The sequence below is a fragment of the Nuphar pumila genome, chromosome 4, assembly GCF_984573655.1.
Source record: "Nuphar pumila chromosome 4, dmNupPumi1.hap1.1, whole genome shotgun sequence".
Taxonomy (NCBI): domain Eukaryota; kingdom Viridiplantae; phylum Streptophyta; class Magnoliopsida; order Nymphaeales; family Nymphaeaceae; genus Nuphar; species Nuphar pumila.
Genome location: NC_143252.1, coordinates 124,198,667 through 124,204,666, shown reverse-complemented (window position 1 = coordinate 124,204,666; position 6,000 = coordinate 124,198,667).

Sequence of the window (6,000 nt, the reverse complement as noted above, 5' to 3'; positions counted from 1 at the left end):
AAATTTATTGTTTTTAACCATTAAATTCAAGCAAAATTTAGGTTAAATTTAAGTGAAATTCAGAAGCAAAATTGAGTTAAGATCATTGTTAGATCCGTCTCGAAAAGCAGATCTCGTAAGAGGTATTTTCTCAAAATTGAATTATGGTTGACCTAAAAAATGCATTTTTCTAAAATGATTAGCCTTTATTTTTTAGTCTTTTCTGGTTTGGATCGGACTTGACCCGCTCAATTGGACCCAAGTTAATATAGATATAGACCCAGTTCAGGATCTATATTGACTAGAATTTGGTCCTAGTTGAGATCAAATTAAATATTAGATATGGATTTAGATCATGGATCCAATTTAGATTCATAATTCATCCATGTCAATTTTAAAACTAGGGTAAAGTTAAAGTTTTAAAAACAACTAACTTTTAAATAAGACTAAGGATAAAATAGAGTTCTACTTGGGGTAGAACTCTATTCCATATGGACCTTTAGAAGGGGGTGTCCCCTCAAAATATTCTATGAAATAAAAAGATATAAAACATGAAATAAAAAAATACTAAAATTTAGAATGATAAGGGTGTAGAGTTTTACACATGGTAGAACTCTACCCCTAAAGAGAGATCTAGAAGGGGGTGACACCAACTCTAGAGAATTTATTTTCAGCTTATCGATTTCATGAGAATGCATTATATCTATACTTAACTTTCTGCTTGTCGATTCATGCACATGAATCTGATCCCATATAGTTGTTGATTTTATGAGCATGGATTAGATATGTTGATTATTCTTATTACTGACTATGTTTTAATCTGTTATACATATAATTCAGGTCATGCTTTGAACCTGATATATATATATATAAATATATATATATATATATATATATATATATATATAAAGTTGGTATACTTATGTCAGTCAATTCCTATTATGAAATTTACATACATGTCAGTAGATTTATGTTATGAAACATATATGTATATGTGAGTTTGGTGTTTCCTCTTTTTGAATATGATCTTATATATTTTTTGTTGATCGACTCATGTATATGAATATGACTATCACATATATGTATGCTTGGTTAGATGATTCATGTACATGAAGCTGATCATGTATATGAATATGATCAGCATGCTTATTATTTTTTTGATCAACCTATTCATGTACATGAATCTGATCAGTACTTATATTTCTATACAGTTGATTTATGTACATGAATCTAACTAGCATATATATGTATGCTTGGTTAGCATATTCATGTACATGAAGTTGATCATGTATATGAATCTGATCAGCATGCTTATTATTTTTCTAATAAGTCAATTCATGTACATAAAGTTGATCATGTACATGAATATGATCAAAACTTATATTTCTAATAAGTTGATTTATGTATATGAAGTTGATTATGTATATAAATCGTTTAGCATTCTTTTATAGTTGTTTTTGTCAATTCATATACATTAGGCTAATCATGTACATGAATTTCATTATCATCTGTATATTTTTCTAATTTGTCAATTCATGTACATGAATCTAATCAGCACACTTTATATTTTCTAGTTTGTCGATTCATGTACATGATGCTGATCATGTAGATGAATCTGATCAATACCTATAAATCTTTATGTTAGTTGATTCTTGTACATGAAACTGATCATGTACATAAATCTGATAAGCACTTGTAAGTTTCTGAGCAGTCGATTCATGTACATGAATTTGATTAACATGCTTAGATATTTTCTGTGAGCTAATTTATGTACATGAAGTGGATCATGTACATGAATCTGAATAATACTTGTTTATTTGTTGATTGGCCGATCCATGTACATGAATCTGATCAACATATATATAGTTAATGTCAATCGATTCGTATACATGAAGTTGATCGTGTGTATATTTACAGTTAGCTGATCATGTACATAATCTAATCAGAATATTAAGTACATAAATCTGATTCTAAAACAGATCAATTTATAGTTTGCATATCATATGCATGATTTGGTTATAATTAGATGTTTGCATAACTGCGATCATATGCATGAGTTTAATCATGAATAGTGTGGTCTACAAGCTTTCTATGTACATGTGTATGTGCTTGGCTTAATGTGCATTCTTTTTATGTTATAGATGTGCATTGTGAACATATTGTGAAATTGTGTGCATTTTATGTTTACAGAAATTTTGCAATTTGCATAAATCATTTTTTGAGATAGGTTAGTAGTTATGTGTGAACCACTGTGGGACTATGTAGGCCAAGAGCATGTGTTGCTCCAGTGCTATTGAATTTGTTTATGCATCACAAAATGATTTATAAAAATTACTATTTTTTCAAAATTAATTACATTGAAGAATCATTAGGGCAAGGGCTCAAAATTATTATTGCACTCAAATTTGCATAACTGTTTTTCTCTAAAGAACTTTTAATTGATTAAAATGGTAAAATAGACCAATCAGTATAACAATGTTCTTCCTTGATGACCCTTTTATAGTGTGAAAATCTTTGATGATGGTCGTGGGTAACCATAAGGATACCAAAATTTTGTGTGTAATTGTTGTCCCCAAGAACCCGATGTGAGGTTCATGTTCACAACCACGGTTTTAGAAAGCTTTTAGCCACTTTGCCAGGGGTTGGTGTTGTTAACTTAACTATAGTTTTTGGTATAGCAAAAAAGTAATATCAATGGTTAAGGATTTTTATGGATGTTTCAAATATTAGATGATGATTCCTAATGTTCTGATGGAATGTGAGGATTTCTAATATCGGTCGAGAAACAAATGTACAACTTAGTAAATAAAATACAAATTGTGTGTTAAGGTATAACTAGGAACTAACTTGAACCTTGAAAATCATACACATTTTGAGTATCTACGGGTTTAAAGAAAAGTAAAAATTAAATTTATATGTATTTAATAGGGACATGCATACAAAAATAAATATGATAAATAACTTAAGAAATTATACAGGTATATACATTTAATTATACATCTTTTATTGTTCAGCATTAGTTTTATGCATTTCTATATATTTGATTTGATATGATATGATATGATATGATATTTGTTGAATGCTTGAATAGTAAGTTAATTATGGTAAATTATTGTTGTGATTCCTTTTAAATTTATACATGAGTTAATTTTTGCTATTTCTTTTACTGTTGGATTTTTAGATAAATTTGTATTAGGACTTTTGTTTTTACCTATTTTCTAAAACTGTTTTACAAGCACAAATGCTCAATGATGAGTAGGACTCGAGGCTTGTGACTTGGTGCTTGGGTTCTAACTTGTGCACAAGATGTTTGAGAGAGTTAATTTTTATATTTTTAGACCTTTCGACTTATTGAATAGTTTTATGAAGTTCAATTTATTACTTCTAGTTGATTTAATACATGGAATGGTTTTTGATATGGTTATATTAAAAGATGTGATGTACCCTAGGTCCTTGGGAGGTTTCCCATAAATATTTTAAAAAAATAAAAAATAATTTTTACTATTTTTTAAGGGTCAGTTGGGGTCGTTACAAACTCGTATATATATATATAAAAAGGTAGGTCTGCATTTGTAGGGCCAGAAACATGCTGACAACATGTTGTTGTCATGTCACATGTGTGAACAACCATATACATGTGTTGTTACATGTATGAACAACATATGTGTGTGCTATTACAAGTATAAACAACATATGTGTGTGTTGTTACCCCTCCTAGTGTACTATTATCTACTATATTTTATTTATTTATTGTTTTTTGTTGAAACCATATCTTGTAGAATATTCTACACTAAGGGGGGATGCCCCATTCTAGATAATCAAGTGGGGTAGAGTTCTACCTCTACCTCATCCTTTTTCTTTAAATTCATATTAGTTTTTAAAAAGGGTATGAATGGATTATGGGTTCAGGTTGGACCCATGATCCAAACCCATATCTAATTTCAATTGGATCTCAACCCAGACCAAGTCTTAGTCAACATAGATCCTAAACTAGGTTTAGATCCATATTAACATCGGTCCAACAGAACGGGTAGAGTCTAAACCAAACCAAAAAAGACAAAAAAATTAAAGCCGGTTAATTTAGAAAAATGCATTTTTTGAACCAAACCATATCCGATTTCAATAAAACAGACCTTCTACGAGAATCCGAAACGAATCTAACTATATTCTTAGATCTATTTCGCTTGAATTTAACCCGATTTTAATCCAAATTTTGCTTAAATTTAAAGGTTAAAAACAAATAAGTTTGTAGATTTTTCTTAACTTATAAAGATCTTGTCGGTGGGCTCCAGACACGTTAGCCCATATTTAAATATTTTCTATAATTTTGTCACATCAAATATAAATTTTTAATTATATTTTTTAGTTTAAAAAATATGAAAAATTTATGAGATATTATACTGAAGATTTTTTTTTCTTAGTATATTATGAAAATACTTTTTAAGGAAAATTCCATTTAATGGTCAACCTTTTGCCTCTAATTTTAAAAATAGGCCCCACATTTCTGAATTTTCTGATAGGGACCTTTCTTTTAATGAAAACTGCCAATCAACGACCTAACTCAGATTGAATTACAAGTCAAATTATAGTAATAACCTTCGTAATCAAATATTCAAAATATTTACCCTTTGTTATGAGGATGAATGAGTATCTTTTAATTCCAAATATATTATGGGAAAAAAATCAATGTTTTTCAAGCAAAATGCACTCTAAGCTGAGAGCCCTATTTGACCGTTTCCGAAAAGCTTGATGCCCGTATCAGGAATTTCAGAACAGTGAGGCCCATTAGAGTGAAGGGCAAAAGGTTGATCCCCAAGTGGATTTTTTTTATCAACATAATAAAAAAGTTGGGAAAACTATAACTATGGAATTTTTTGCTTTCGATTGGACTAGCATGGGAAGATTTCTATTTTCACATTCCCTGCAGAAATTTCCCACTTCCACACGTGCCTAACAAGGCTTGGTCTCCTATATGTTAGGAGTTTCTCTGGCCCCACCATCATGGCAATTTTGTAATTTCGCCCCCAAAAAGGATCCTGATTTGGTGAGATTGCACCCAGCTGGATTCACCAAGTGGATCGTTCAGCTGACAAAGTCATAAAAAAATTGGATCCAAATCCCACACCAAACGTGGATCCTGTACTGGCATTAACCATGACCATACTCCATTATGAATTTCAACTTCATGGGCTTGTATCAAACGGAGGTTGTCTGTCAAGGTTCGATTTCCATAGCCATCTTTAAGCAAGCCAACGCCCAGCATAGGCCTTGAGGACAAGGGTCTTAGTTTTGGAGTTTTATGCTACTGGCACGACGACCGCTGGTTGAGATGGCGTGACCAGGTCTTAGTGTGCTAAAAGTAGGGATATAGTTAGACCGGATACGCGTTAGTCATTAGTCATAGTTAAACCAAATTCAAATTCAAATTCAAATTCAAATTCAAATTCAAATTCAAATTTAAATCCAAATCTTATCAGCAGATTTGAATTCAGATCCAAATAAGTCGGGCGAGGTAGAATTGAATCCTGATCCAATTATATGCAATAACACTAGACCAGAGGAAAAAGGTTACGATTTTTTCCCATTATTTTAAAGTGCAACAAGTACAAAAGAACAGCATTAGTATCGTTCCGTAGACAGATTCAACAAAAAATTGCAATCCAAGCCTTATCCAATTCAAAAAGTCTAATCTGATGAATCTAGACTAAGGTTTCTAATTTGGATTCATGGTCCAGCCAATCCCAATCCATTTGCACCCCTTGCTAAAAGCAAATCAGATCCAAATCTGGTTAGGAATCCTAATCCAGGAAAATCCGAATTATGTGCAGCTGATCTGAAGCCAAGTCTGAATCTGAATTAGATTCAATGATGTAAGAATGAATTCTGATACATAATGTGTATGGTGATATGGGATCCACACACACAAAAAAAAAACAGAAATCAAGGTTTTTACGTGTAAAATGTGCAGAAGGACATTACTGGATCTGACTTTGAATATAGTTCCAATATAAAGCATTGATC